We start from the raw sequence: 16,027 nt of genomic DNA, 5'->3' as shown, positions 1-16,027 counted from the left end.
CGTTTCCGTAGAAAGAGGCATCGATAAATGCGCTGCACGTGTGTCAGCTCGTTGTCGTTCGAAGAATGCCGCCGCGAGTCGTTGAAGGCGTGTTGCAAAAGCAATGGGAAAAAAGCTTGGTTGTACGTATAATACGAAATGCCCCTTTAACACGCACCGCTACGATCCTATCCTACATCCTTTGCTATTTTAACGAGCAAAGCGTTTGAACAAAAATTAAGAACGGAAATTGAAAAAATATACGGTAAAAGAGTTAATGGGAATAACTCGATACCTCGAAATGTTTCAGAGTCGATCGAGAAAAAGAAAAAAAAAAAAAAGAAAAAGAGAAACGGAAACGAAAGAAAGGCGAGAAAAAAAATTCGAGAAAGACATTTTTATGCTCGCTGAACGCGTACCCGAGATCCGTAAGGAGAACAGCCTTGTCTCGGATTTGTTTCTTCCATTCGGAGATTGCCTTCTCTTTTAAGCCTGGAATAAGGAAGAGAGAAAGCGAGGGGGGTTGAATTCCGAAGATAAAACGTAAGAAGGAAAACTAAGGGAGAGACCAAGCTGGCTGTCCCTCTTCGTTGTACGTAGAGCTACCTGTTTATACGAGATTAGATTCCGAGAAGGAGAGATGCTTCCTGTTCGCGAGCAAGAGGAAAAAAAATAAAGAAAGAAAGAAACAAACAAAATACAAAAATAAAAAGGAGAAAAGGAAAAAAGAGAGAAGGGAAAAAAAACGAAAACAGAAAGGAAATTTGAAGACGAGGAACGAAGGATAACTCGCGCAGGTATCTCTCTCGCTAATGTATTCCCGCGTGATTCGTCTAAAAGTTTTGAAATTCGAAAGTTCGTCGGATATACGGAAAGATTTTAGATTCCCCGGCAAAATCGAATGCTCTTACGTGGGGATATGTACGAGATGAAACTTGCTAGGAAGAAAGGTCGTACGTCATGTGCGGACAGTTTGATTAAGAGACGAAAGATACGCGCGTCGAAACTACACCAAAGAAGATTCTAATTTTCTCATATACATCCACGACAATTCTATCTTATTCTTTTTCCGATATAGAAAGTTTATTCATATCTGGGAGAAGTCGTTAAACTCGATAACGCAGACAGATACGAAAATATCCTGATATTGGATATTTAAACCGAGCTCAGACGCGTTTTACTTGTTTTTCATCATTGACTTATTTCCAAACGATCATGGAATGCGAGCCACGGTCGTTAGAAAAAGACTTTGGTAAAGCCTCGAATATTTTCGAATCACGTACGCCTCTGTAATGGAAGCTTCGGTTTTCTCGGGAATCGCCTCACGTTTCCACACGCCTCGGAGAGGGAGAGAGAGAGAGAGAGAGAGAGAGAGAGAGGGAGAGAAGAAATATGCAAAGTGTAATATAGTATCGAGCATACGAGGGCTTTCCTAAAATCGAAATATGAATCGTTCGATTTGGATCTATCTATCGAAGATCCAGTGGATCTATCTATTCGAATCTTTTGTCGAGATATGAGAAAAGGAAAGAATCAGTGCGAAGCTTGCTAGAAAGAAAGAAAGAAAGAAAGAAAGAAAGAAAGATGCTGACTAAAGAAAAAAGAGAAATAAAAAGAGAGAGAGAGAGAGAGAGAGAAGGAAAGAGGAAGATATATATACATATATATATATATAAAGAAAAAAGATGAAAGAGTCGGAGGAGGGTCGGTCGATCAGCCGAGCAACAATTTGTCGTGACGTGGGCGGCAAAGGGATTCTTACATATCCCTCGGATGCTGCGTCGAAGTCTTCGCGAGAGAAGGAGAGAGGGAGACAGACAGACAGAGACAGAGACAGAGAGAAGGATACAGAGAAAGAGAGAGAGAGAGAGAGAGAGGCCGCGAGCCGCGTACCGATTTGTCTGGGCCGCTCGTCGCATCGTAGAAAACGAAGTGGCTGTCCGGAGCTGGCTTTTCGCCATACGCCCACGCAGTTTCACCTCCCCTCCTGCCCCTCCCCCCCGATTCTCCTCTCTTTCGATCCTCCTCATCCTCTTCATCCTCCTCAGACGCATAGAACAACGTCGCCACACTAATCCCACGGATACTCAGACTCCGTCGCCTGCTCTTTTTTCTCTTTCTTTCTTTCTCTCTCTCTTTCTCTTTCTCTTTCTTTCTTCGAAAACGACGCCTTTCGTACTTTCTCTCTTTCTTTCTTACACGAGCTTGGATTATACGTCGTTTCGTTTCGACAGAATGAGAGAAAGGAAGGAGAGAGAGAGAGAGAGAGAGAGAGAGAGAGAAAGCAACTAACGACTAATGGTGCACTCGAGAATCGACGTCGAAAAGTTAAGGAATCGAGCCGATCGATCGCTAAAATTCGCAAGTTACCACATCCCCTAGAAACTTTCAGTTTATTCTACCCTCTCCGCGTCGTTAACGAAATTTCGATGCTCCTTCCTATCTAATAAATATCGATAATCGAACGTCTCTAATTAAGGTTCCCTATTTAGAACAAAAAAAAAAGAAAAAAGAAGAAACGTAAACGCGAGATGTGTAATTTGCTAGGGTCTCTGTTAAAATAGAAACTAAAAGTCGAAGCTGGAGTAAACGATACGAGTGAAATACTGTACTTGTGAATTTGTTCCACTCGTTCCGATAAATGTTTTGAAATCGTATACGCGATTGCATACGTATTGAAACGCAAAATTGATAATTTTATCGAATTAAATTGATAACGTTAAGTGTACGTTGACATGAATTTAAACGTTTAACACTTTGGACAGAAAAAGAAGAAGAAGAAGAAGAAGAAGACGAAGATGTATCTCGTAAAAGAAAACAAACGTAATGGTCCGCACGTTTATGTAGAAATACAAAGGAATAGATAAACGGACGCGTTCGAGTTTTATCACGCTCGATAATACGCGCGTAGAGTCTGATTTACGCGGAACGAGTCGATTAATCGAACGAATTGAAATAAGGAATGTATGAGAAGAGAGAAGTGGCCGATAATCGTCAAAGAAGAATATGCGTAGGCGTACGCGTGCGTTTGCGAACGAAGGATGCCGCATTATGTCGCATGACGAAGAAAGAGCAACGTCTCGGCGGCTCGCTAATCCAACCTGGATCTATGCTCGTAAAGGGAAAGAGAGAAAGAGAGAACAACTAAATCCTCTCCGTTAGCACTTTGAGCTCTTTTTACGTTCTCGCAGTAACGCGGATTAAACGACACTAATTTATACGAGTGGGGACAAGAGAAAGCTCGGAACGCATTCGCTAAACGCAATGAACTATGGCGAGTTAATCCACGTAGCTTACGAGAGTTCCACAAATTTTATGATCTTCGACGAATCCTCTCTCTGAAGAGAAAGAGAAAGAGAGAGGAAGAGGAAGGATGAAAAACAATCAATGTTACTTCTCTTTTTTCTCCCCCAATACCTCTAACTTGGTTCGATGATTCTTTAAGTGCCACAATTGACGATATCTTTCTCGTAAATTTCAAATAATCGAAAAATCTGAGATACGAAATCCGAATATGCATTTCTTTCTATCGATATTTCTGATAAGAGTAAAATCGGGCGTCGACAACGAGACGCAGAGAATGATCAAAGTCTTGGTCTCGTTAGATATACATCGATGAACAGTATAATAGTTAATAACGAGTGTAATTAAGGGAGAGGGTGGAAACGGGTCGGTAAAACGTAACGCTCTGTGCGAGGGTGGGAGAAAGAGAGAGAAAGCAAAGGGAGAACCACGCAAAGGGAGGTGGGTCCGAGTTCAAAGGAATACCACGGTTAGCGACGTCATGAAAGTCCGCATACTTTCTCGGTGGAATGTCACAGGGTGTCTCGATGGTTTGCCCTTGCGGTAGGCTACTACTACCTATCTACCTACCCACCACTTCGAACCCTCTTGAATTAGTCCGTGAATTAGTCTACTCCTCTTACCGTTGTCCACCGATCAGCTTCGTTCTCGGTGGTGAAAACGAACGCGTAGCGAGGGTTGACAGAAGAGTCGAGTTACGTGATCGTTGTTTCCAACGACGAAAACAAATATATATATATTTTTTTATACAGTTTTATATATATATATAAATAATATACGTATATATGTAGATCGTTGTTTCCAACGACAAAAACAAATATATATATATTTTTTATACAGTTATATATATATATAAAAATAATATATGTATGTATGTAGATCCTTGTTTCCAACGACAAAAAAATATATATATATATATATTATAATGAAAACGATAAGACGTGCGAACGAATTCGCGATACGATATCACGTGAAATTTCGATCTACGCGCCTATTCGTATCTCCGTTTATTCTTCATAATGTAATAATTATGCGTGTCCCATTCCACGTGTAATTGCTTATCGAGCGTCGTTAAACTCGAAGAATGAAATTATCGGAGATAGAGTCCTGGGAGCGGGTCCATTAAACCGCCTCGGAAGGAAGCGAAGCGGACTCGAACGGAACTAATTGAACCGTCCTCGAACCGTAGCCGGCTGCTTCGAACCGATTGTGAACGCGACCGCATCGAACTGACGTGCTTCGTGAAGGGATTCACGGTGGTTACTAAAGTACGATAGAGATTCTATCTTTGCCACGAACAGAAAGATTCTTCTTTTTTTCCTTTCCTTTTCTTTTTTCTTTTTCTTTTCTTTTCTTTTCTTTTCAGGAGATATATTTCGCGATTTAGTTTCGCGCCTTCGCGCGTGCTACAACTTGATAGAAAAAGAAAAAAAAAAAGAAAGAAAAAATACAAAAAGAAAAAGAAAGAAAGAAATCCAGTGCTCGGCCAATATAACTTTTATATATTTCCATTTTAATGTTCCCGTTTGACTATGTACATACATACATGCATACATATACATATCTATATAAGTGTGTATATAAGTGGAGATACGCTAGCCGAAAATCCGGCCCTTTCGACGGGGATATCATAAAACGGGCCAAAATGGTCGGGCTCATGAAAATTTTATAACGTTACGGACAAACGATCTTTTTCGAATTATAGAATCGTATAATGCGAACATAAAGCGATAAACATCGATGTATAACGATTCGAAACGACGGAGGATATAGAAAAGCTGACCTCGGTTCTCTCGAGATATCGAATTTGTTTCGTTAATTTAAGCAAACAAAGTTAAAGTCTTCTTTTACTTTGGACGAATACGTATCGTCTTTCTTGGTTCGCATTTTCTATCAATCGATTCTCACGAGAAACTAAAGTGATACGGTTAACGATTTTACGTAATAAAAGATAATCGATGGAACGAAGGCGCTGGCCTCAAGCTCTCTCTATCTCTATTTCTATCTCTACTTGCATCTCTCCAATGGCAAAAGAGAAAAAAGGAAAGAAACGGAAAGAAGGAAGGTAGGAAGGAAGGAAGGAAGGAAGGAAGGAAGGAAAAAAAGAAAGAAAGAAAGAAAGAGGACGAACGATTCTTGCGGCCGTGTCTCTCGCGAGAAAAGTGCACTTTTCAGTCGAACACCAAAGCTGCATTACTCTCAGGCCCGTTCTTATTCGCCTTCGAACGATCCATCGTAAGGATCGCGTGGGGGTAAAGAAGAGACCGAGAGAGATCGAGGGAAGAAAGTAAAGGTAGAACAGACGTAACAATGCAAATAAGCCAATTACGTCGATCCTGAGAAATCGCGGAGAGGAGAGGAGAGAGCGAGAAAGAAAGAGAGAGACAGACAGACAAACGCAGACAAACAGACAGACAGACAGACAGACAGACAGACAGAGAAAGAGAGAAGATACGTCATACGAACGCAGAGAAAGAAAGAAAGATAGAGTATAGTAGACTGATATACGTAGTGATATACGAACGTAAGTAGGTATATCGCGAGGCCGTGGGCGCATGCACCGATGCATTCGCTCGTGCATGCGCTCGTGCATGCGCGCTGCATTAGGTAATGATATCGGCATTATGGCGGAGCGTGCAAGGGAACGAAATGACGAGTCGACCGCTCGGATCGAGGCCCGTCGGGGCCTCATCGAAGGAGGGCCACAGGGTAATTATACAAGCAAACAAGGGGCGGTCCCAGCGAGATTATAGGGTTCGGTTTCTCTTTCTCTTTCTCTCCCGAAGCAGATCTCCTCGCCACCCTTTCGATCGACTCTCACCCCCCTCCTCATCCTCTTTCCGTCTTTCTCTTTCTCTCTCGCTCTCCTTCTCGTCAGCCCGTGTTTCCTCGTAATTACAGGGCCAAACTGCTGCTCCTTCGTGCTCTACCATCCCTCTATCCTGTTCTTCCTTCCTTCCTTTTTTTTCTTTTTTTTCTTTTCTCTCTCTTTTCAAGAGATACCACCCGCTAGTCTACGAAAATCTGGCTCTGCCGCGATTCTAGTGGATTTTTTTCGCGAAAAAGGAAAAGGAAAAATATTTTCATTCTATCCTGCTGGTCGATCAGTCGATTAATTAGATATATTAACAGACCTTTGAGAAATCGGCGAGTTAAGAGACAGGTATTATGCTACCCCTTTGTAAAATCTGTAAAAGGAGAGAAAAAGAGGAGGAAGAGACGAGAGAGAGAGAGAGAGAGAGAGAGAGACAGGGATGGAGAAAAGTAGCTAGTCGTTCGAACCACCCAGCAGGATAGCGATATTTTCGAATGACAAAGTGCCGTGGTATTTACGAGGAAGCGTGCTGCGATTATGAAAACCGGATTGGCCGAAACGACAAACTTGCCACTCGGTGCAGCTTGCGGTAATTGCTTTTAAATTGGCAACTAAATTTACACAGTTTGTCTGGACCTTTTCGAACGGTAGCATCTCTCTTTCTCTCTCTCTCACTCTCTCAAACGCGAGCGAGAAATCGGGTAAACGTGGAAATTTGTTCGTGGCCCTTGCTACGAGTATCGTAACTCGACATTTTTCTCTACTTTTTCGACGTTTCAAAGTCAGAAATATTCTATTAACGGTCGCCTCGTGGATCGTTTAAAGAGTCTTCGCAACTACTCTCCTCTCTCTGCTTCTCTTTCGAGTGTTTCCTTTGAAAGAAAAGTGTAGGAGAGGTAAAAAGGACGAAACGACGGAAGCATAAATTTTCAGCTTTGCGAGTTATAATTGGAAGGGCGATTCGAATAGCCCTTTCCCTAGAGAGTTCGAAGCAACGATGGTACGTATCGCCGAGTTATTATTCCGAGTACGATGCCGGGACTTCTAAAAGGCGAACATTTTCCTTACTCTCAACGATCCTCGTAATGGCTTCGTGACCTTTACCGATCGTGATTGACGTTTAGATTTGAAGTTGGATCGATCGAGTCGATCGCCGTTTATCCCTGGATAGGTTATTACCTAGATTACCGATGATCGAGAGATCGGACCGTTTTGTCGAACTTCGAATTAACATAGTTACCTTCCTTTTCTTTTTCTTTTTTACGATCGCAGATTACTTACCGGAAATCCGTCTGAAACGTGGAATCGAAAAATCATACGAGCAAGATCTTTGGTAATATTCCTGTATCGTAAAGTCGAGGAAACCGACGGCGAAGCCATTCCGGTTCGATATGAACGTCGATAAATCTCTCGCGAATCGTGTTTAACTTTAAGAAAGACGGAATAAGAAAGACGAGGGGAATAAGAGGACGAGCGAGGGGTAAAAGTTCGTAGAAACGAAATCCACGTCATCCTGTCCGAAGTGGAGGCTTTTCTGTCGGGACTTCCACGTCGCTCACTCGCCGTGCTCGAGTTCGACCTACTTCGTTTCTCGAGTCGCGGGCCGCTTCTTCCCCCTCTGGGAAAAGGCAAGCACGCCGGTCACGAAAGCAACGACGCGATTTGAATACTTTATACGTCCAATCCAAAATGTATTTAAAAAGGATGCGTCGATTCGATCGCGTAAACGTTCGGCGATACGTATGCGCTACGTATGAAGGTACATACGCGTTAAATATTACAAAACTGCTACCTGTCTTCGATTAAAATTCTAATTCCTCGGATGGTTGCACCTAGAGAGAAAAAAAAAAGAAGAAAGATTCGACTTTTCGTTGTCCGAAACCTCCATTCGCCGATTTAGACGCCACTCGACCCAGTTTCTCATGATTTATTCCTCGCGCGATCCAACGAAAGCTTTTGCCGATGTTGCTGCTGCTACCGCGTGATAACTATACGGATACCTTGCATGCTAAATCATTGCAAATATTTACGAATGATAATCGACTAATCCGATTAAATTTCACGCCGGAGACGATTTTTGGTGGGCTATCAAATTGTCATCGTTAGTCCGATCCGTTCTCGTAACTCGAACGCATGCATCTCTCTCTCTCTCTCTCTCTCTCTCTCATCGATGAATAATGACTCCGAGAATGATGCTAATAAAGTAGAATATCGTTGCTCGGGTAGCCGATAAAATACGATAAAAGAGCGCTCGAAAAACCGGGCGTTTCTTCGAACCGATTAGCACAGATTAATTCCGTCTCCTTCTGACCACGCGAAAGACGACGACGACGACGTCGACGACGACTACGACGACTTTCGAGGAGCTCGTCACGATCCTTATTCTCTCGCTGTTAAATAAATTGAATTATTCAACAAATCAATCATCCGTTTCCCACGTATCCACCGGGAATATTATGTTTCACCATGAATATTCATAAAGTTTGGGTACGCACTTAATATGTATACAGTCGAGATATTAATATTTCACGAAGCTGCCAAAACGTTCTGCTTAACGGAATGATATAATATAAATGTTCTTTGCTTACGTATCCGTATCTATGGATATGGAAAAATATAAGAATACGAAGGACTCGATTATATCCGCGTATACGTACGCGGGCCAATGGATTAAAACGATAACAAAGGAACTTTTCCAATTCTCACTTGCGAACGCGCGTTATCGAAAACTTAGGCGTATAATAAACATTTGTCAAGTTTGTTTTAAATCTTGCGTTTGGCAAGATCGCTTGGCAAGCGAGCAACCACACAACCACTGCTATTTCTACTACTACTACTGTTACCACTACTACTATCGTCGCTGCTACCACTATTACCAATACTACGTCGACGACGACGACGACGACGAAGACAACGACGACTAAGGCGAACGCTTAGCCCCGGCACTTCATGCACCAATAATTTATGATCCTCTTGCCTTTGAGCACAATGATAGTTCCGTGTACGCTACGTGCACCTATACTTTGTACGCTCGTCGGTATTGGAACGAGCCCAATAACAAAATTCTTAAAATACAAAAGCTAGCTCCGTCCTTCCTACCTCGCGAACAAGAACGAGGAGGGCGTTTACCCGCTGTAAAAGTAAAATACGACGGATACATCGTCTCTTAGACGACGCCGTGCTCTTCTTACGCGATAGTTTCCTTTTTTTTTTTTTTCTTTTCAAAGTACAACGATATCCTTCGGGATATATATTCGCCAAGAGACAGCGAATATATTTTATTAGGTGGAATTTAACGTTCAAAGGATTATCGATTGAGTAAACGCTCTGCGTTCGATGATTATCGCTCGATTAAGTTTTCGAGGTTTTCTATCTATCTATCTATCTATCTATCTATCTATCTATCTATCTGTCTATCTATCTATCTATCTATCTGTCTGTCTGTCTGTCTCTTTGTATCACAAAAGTCGCGTGATATCGACGACGACACCGTTTGGATTGAAAGCCGGCCAAGTTCTGTGGCACCTTCGCGTTTCCGATTTCATTTGGAGCACCGAATATAGATTCTCTTTCTAGGATGAACAACAGCTGTTCGTATCGTTCAGTGGGTGACGTTACGTACGCGAACGAACGAACGAACGAACGAACGACGCGTCACGAAAGAGACGCTCGGCACGAGTCAAGTGGTAAATTTTCAAAAACGTTTTCCGAAACACGATGAAAATCGATGATACGCTTTATCGGAAATATTGGATCGCGCACCGATTACGACGATAAATGTTCCAACGAAGATTCGTTGGAAACGTTCGTAAAGAGTTCCGCCGAATGAAACTCGAAGGAAAACTTACGAGCATCCATCCATAATCGACCGCTTCGGAAACGCTTTAGAGCACTTCCGAAAGATGAAACCGCATAATGCGATTACCAATCTCACGGATTATTCGCTTTTCACGGAACAATAAAAGGACGGAGCGAGCGAACGAATCTCGAACAACGCTCGTTCGAGTTTCTCTCTCGGTTAAGTCGAAATAAACGAAGGTGAGACGTTTGCGTACAGGTGAAGAAACGAGTCGATAAATTTACGTGCGACGTTGGGTCTTTTCGAAAAGCGTTGAGAATTTTCTGAGAGAGAACGAAAACGAATAAGGAGAAGGAGGAGTTGCGAAGAAGTAAGAAAGAGAACACACACAGAGAGAGAGAGAGAGAGAGAGAGAGAGAGAGAGAGAGAGAGACAAAGAGAGAAAGAAAAAGAAGGATGGAATTCTCCAATGGAATTTCTCGGCACATAACACGAAACGTCATTCGATTTTAGACGCTGCACGGTGGTGAGTCGTCGGGCCCAGTGAATTGCCGAATTACAAGTCTCTCATTTGAATAAACATAGTCAACGACAGGAATGAGAGGAGCGAGAGAGGAAAGCGGCGTATTCCTTTGTTTCTCTCTCTCTCTCTCTCTCTCTCTCTCTCTCTCTCTCCGAAGGCGACTCGAAAGAAATAAAAAATGATACGATGTCCCAGGCTTGACAAGTCGAGGAGGAGGCGTTAGACGTTGGTGAAACGGTTCAAAGTGGTATAAATAAAAGGAAGTTATGCGCGCGCGCAACGATGGGGCGGACACCGGCGACTACAATTTACTCGCTCGAACGCGCGCGCGTTTGTGTTAGTGCGTGTCGCTGGGAGGAGGGTTAATGTTTAAGTCGTGGGTGGACGATCGTTTTGTCTCTACGGTATCGCTTTCCATTTCTTGCATCCTCCTTCCTTATTCTCCCCCTTCCCGCTTTCTTCTTTCATTCGTTGAAAGGAGGCGTGAATTTGAAATTCTCGCTCGTTTCGAGAGACGAGTCCGCACGAGCCATTTTATCGTTCACGTTTGTACGTATACAGATAAAAACGCCTATGTATCCACTCGAGTCTATTCGTGCTACAAACATCTAGTCATCCTTCGAGTGAATCTACGCGAGTACTACTTTCCTTTCGAATTTATTAAAACTACCGTAGTAAGGCTTACATGTCCTCGTGAAATTCGTCGGGTTTCTTCGAAAGCATCGATATTATTATTTTCTTACGAGAAGGGTTACTATCGAGAAGGGTTGTTTTCATCTCGGAAAAATTTTTCGATAGGTACTTATTCCACCCGGAAAATGGGTGGAAACGATTCGAGGAGGGACGGATCACAAAGGAATCTAAGAATAACCGGAAACGATCGGACATCCTCTTTTCCTATCTCACTCTCTCTCTCTCTCTCTCTCTCTCTCTTTCACGCGCATACTCGTTTTTTCACTTTTTCTGTCCTAGTCATTTCTACTCTCCCAAGATGCTTGAACGAGCAAACGATCGGAAAGACATCGAGCAAAGTCCTTGAAAAGGGAGAGAAAACTGCGGGAGCTTACGTTTCTTACTAATTTTCGCTACGACTTGGACCCACTTGGTGGAACCTTCCTTCGCGTTTGGAATTCCTTCGGTTCGATCGCCGGAATTCTTTCTCTCACACACATACACACACACACACACACAGATTTTCTCTTCTCTTCTCGCTCGCACCGATTTCTCTCCGGCAGCGCGAGAAGATCACGCTTCGAATTTTACGACGTTACGGGCCACAGAAAAGCATTTATTATTTGCGGTTTTAGAGTCGATCCTCGTTATCCTCGTTACCGAGGATGCAGCGTGGAGTCGAACGAAAGAGTCTCTCGAGAACCGAAAGAGAGTGAGTGAGTGAGTGACTGAAGGAAAGAGAGAGAGAAAGTTGGATAGATAAAGAGAGAGGCCGGAAGAAAAAGAATACGAAAGGGAAAAAGAGAGAAAGAAGATCCGTTGAGAAACAAAGGGGTGCGAGCGAGATAGCGAGAGATGAGAAAAAGATGGAGTCAATGATAGAGAGAGAGAGAGAGAGAGAGAGAGAGAGAGAGAGAGAGACTCGTTCCTGGGAGGGAATCGCGTCGAGAAAGAGACGAAGACGTGGATGAAGAGAAGGAACGAGGAGGAAAAAGAAGGAAAAAGCCGAAAGTGTGTGTGTGTGTGTGTGATGAGAGAGAGAGAGAAAGAGAGAACCAGGACGGAAGAAGAGGCTGAGAGAGAAGATAGGCACTGGCGGCGGAGTAATAACGGAGTGCTCGGCATGATTATAGAGCACGGCACAGCCGGTACGTTGCTTAAATCAACAGAGAACAGAGCCGGAGGTTTCACCTGCCGAATCAATTTTTACCTCGTTTCGAGTCCTCCCCTCACCTTCCTCCCTTAACCTCCACGCTCTCCTCATCATCCTCCTCTCGACATGATAATCCTTGGCCGTAGCCATGACCGGTTTTCCCGGGTGCTTTTCCTCGGACCTCCGCGGAGTATGATCCCCTTGATTTCGATTTTAAGTAGACGATAAAGGACTAAAAATAAAGATAAATAAAAAAGAAGACAAAAGTGTAAGGGAGAAAAAGAAGATTAAAATAAATAAATAAATAAATAAAATAAATAAATCGCGACCGTTCGTCCGGGTTTTAATTGATTTTACGAAGGTCGCGTCAGGTACTTACAACGGATCGACTAATCGAAATGTCATTTAGATCCTAACAACGCAAATGTTAGGAGGGCCAACCGCAAAGCGTGTGTACCGTGCCGTATAAACATCGATGATAATTTCATTAAGCGGGTGGAACTTCGATATCCGCGATAACGTAACTGCGGTGAACGTAAATCACGCGTAACCTACATAGACGCATAGTAGCAGGACGTCTACCGTGTTTGCTTTTTAGCACCCCCCTATTATTGTTGTCGTTCCAGATTCGAATCGTTTCGCACTAATTATACCATATAATTTATTATCCTCCATCGACGATAGTGCTTTCTCTCTCTCTCTCTCTCTCTCTCTCTCTCTCTCTCTCTTTCCTTTTGTATTTCCGTATTAAACCGAAGAATCTATCGAGATTCTTTTCCGTAAGTTAGAACGAATGGTAACGGACAAATCGAGTTACAACGTCTTCGCGAGGACTTCCGCGAAAGATTCTCTTTTCAATGCTGAAATAATGTCGAACGTCTGTACAGCTATTTCTCTATTTCCTTCTCTCTCTTTCTCTCTCCCTCTTCCTCTTTATCTCTTCCACCTCGTCACGCCCGAAGACGTCGATAAAAATCGACGTAACGATCGAAAGTACGCGATGCGAGAACGTGTCCTTATCTAGAGAAAGGCTGAAAGACAACGAAATGGAGAAAAAAGAAAAGAAAATGGAGAAAGACGTGCTCGGATCGCCTTGGCTCAACGCTACCGATTTAAACGCGTCTCTCTCTCTCTCTCTCTCTCTCCTTCTGAAAAGCTATTCGCAACATTATCCGGAAGCTTCCTACGTTCTCGACCATTTCCAAGTTCACGAAACGCTACATTATTCAGGATTTCGTAGTAGAATTCTTCCTTTATTTCTTTCTCTCTTTCTCTCTCTATCAAAACGACGATGCTATGACGAGAAGAAATCGATAAAGATCTCGCTCTCTCTCTCTCTCTCTCTTTCCTTCTCGTTTCTTCCATCTTCCCTACTTCGACGAAGATGCAACTAGACAACGCGGTCAGGTTTATAGGAGAAACATCGAAACAGTCCTGTACCGGATATCGAGGAGTTTACACGGAAAAGACACGAACGAAGCAAAACTGTGCACCGTAAAAGAAAAAAGAAGGGAAAGACGTTCCTTCTTTTTCTCTTTTTTCTTTCTTGTTTCTTTATCTCTCTCCTTCTCTCTTTCTCTCATTTTCTCCGAAGCGTGAATTTCGCCTATTCTCTGTTTACGTTCGCACGCTTCCGCCTTCTCGTAAGAAACGAAACAAGACAGGCTTCCTAGTTTTCTCGTTCCTCGCAAAAATATTCTCGGCCAATCTCGTTTTGCGTATCGATAGTCAAAGGCGCTCGTTCCTAACTCGTTTATTTTTCTTTCTCTTGAAGAATTTCGCGCGAGAGAGCGTCCTCGATTACGATTTGCCCAGATAGTGATGACGATCTGGTGGTGGTGGTGCAGTTCTTCTACTACTTCGTAAAACGAATCACGATTCTAACGAATAAATTGATCATTTTCGCTAAGGATTGTCGTTAACGAAACGAACGAACGAACGAACGAAAAAACGAACGAAAAAACCAACGAACAAACGACCCAGCCGTTGCTAAGAGATTCGTTAAGAAGGTTTGCTTATCGGTAAGTAAAGTCGAAGTCATAATTTAGTTTCTGTTATGAGTCTCAACATTCCCGATGCACTCGCTTCCGGGATTAGAACTTTCCTCGAACAAACATCGCGTTACCTTGTTCAAATGAAATCACCGGCAAATGCAGCTGGATGAACGTGAACGCGTTCAACTCGATTCATAATAAGTGACTATGGTTATTAGGTTCTACATACGTGTACGTACCTCGGAATCATATATGTTGGAACAGATAAGCCGATCGCCTGAAATCAAAAAATAATTTACGATTAGCTCTCTGCGTGCGCATCGAAATGAAATAATGTAGATACAGTATAAATAAGTTTAAAATTTATTATTAGGACCTTCCCTCGTGTTAGGACTTTGAAAGAAGAAGAAGAAGAAGAAGAAAGAAAAAAGGAAAGAAAGAAAAAAAGGTAAACCAATAAAATAGCGATGCTCCCATATGCGTCGGCTTAAGCTCCCGTCGCTTTTTACACCAGTAATAAGATGTAGCCGAGGTGTTACACCATATGCTTCGTTTCAAGTACACACCGTGTTTACCGAGAGAGAGTTATGGACCGTTATTAAACCGGAGTGTTCTCTAGCATTTTAACGATGTCATTAACACCGATTGCCATACGGATAAGTTATATTTATATATTCAAAACGCGAGAAAAGAGATTCCAAAGAGTCTCACTTTTAACTGATATATTTCGTTTCATTGTCGTCTCGTATCATCCATTTACAACGTTTGACGTTACTTTCTTGTGATAATATGTACATAAAAAAAAAAAGAAAAGAAAAGAAGAACAATATCCGATGTTGAACTTTAGAGCAACTTCAAATTTATTGTTAAAAGAATTGAATTACGTCGAGCACACGTAAGACACGATCTTTCTCGTAGGAAGAAGTTAACTCGATCCTCCTCAGAAACTAGGAAGCCAAATACATATTTCGAAGCTTTTAGCGTGGCGTTCTAACCATCGCATCGTGGCTCGATCGTTAATAACGTATTAACGCGTTAACGCGAAATTGCGATACGACACGCGATAGCAAAGGGTGCAAAGCGTCGGAAGGGAAAATTGGATGCTCGAAGCTTTCCGCTCGTCGTCAGACGAGAGAGAGAGAGAGAGAGAGAGAGAGAGAGAGAGACGAAGGAGGAATCTTGCTCGCGACTTTGCGTGCGACCCCGTCGATTTTCGGTATTTCTCATTGAACTAAACCACATGCTACCTAAACATAGGTATGTATATTCCTACCAACATGATTGATTACAAGCGGTAAACTTTGATTTAATACGATTGCTGTATAATTTTGTTCGTGGTAAAGATAAAAGAAAAAAAGAGATAGATAGACAGAGGGAGAGAGAGAGAGAGAGAGAGAATGAAAGTGCCACTTAATTTGCCATAATGAGTTTTAAACTAGCATGGAAACGAAATGACGCTAATAAAACTTTAACTTTCTCTGTGCCGTATTGAAATACGAACTATCTTTCTATTTCTTTATTTCTCTCTTTCGTTGCCATAAATTTTATACGTTATTACTCATTTCTCACAGATCGGCTATTATCCAACGATCGTCCGGACATCATTACGTCCGTTTTATCCTCCGTTCGATTTATCTCTCTCTTTCTTTCTTTCTTTCTCTTTTTCTTTCTCTCTTTCTCTCTTTCTCTTCGTCTGCCTCGATACAGTGAAATTCGTTTCGGTAGCTCTTGAAATCAAGGAAGAGGTATTAAACGAGCTCGAGAACGTAGGCGAGGAGATCGCGAGGGC

General features: G+C 42.5%; 1 protein-coding gene across 2 annotated transcripts in view; it reads right to left on the bottom strand.

Moving 5' to 3' along the window:
* Window positions 1-16,027, bottom strand: part of LOC127063814 (TBC1 domain family member 14-like) — a 157,252-nt gene that overhangs the window by 77,174 nt on the left and 64,051 nt on the right. The window contains exon 4 of one of the 2 annotated variants that reach the window (XR_007781491.1): window positions 14,478-14,515. The gene's annotated coding sequence lies outside the window, so the exon portion shown is untranslated. Of the gene's footprint in view, window positions 1-12,946; window positions 14,516-16,027 lie in introns of those variants that run through there. The other variant, XR_007781492.1, reaches the window with a different exon arrangement.

This window comes from Vespula vulgaris, chromosome 5 (genome assembly GCF_905475345.1).
Source record: "Vespula vulgaris chromosome 5, iyVesVulg1.1, whole genome shotgun sequence".
Classification (NCBI taxonomy): Eukaryota; Metazoa; Arthropoda; class Insecta; order Hymenoptera; family Vespidae; genus Vespula; species Vespula vulgaris.
Note: the sequence above shows the minus strand (reverse complement) of the source record. Positions and strands in the feature narration are given on the sequence as shown.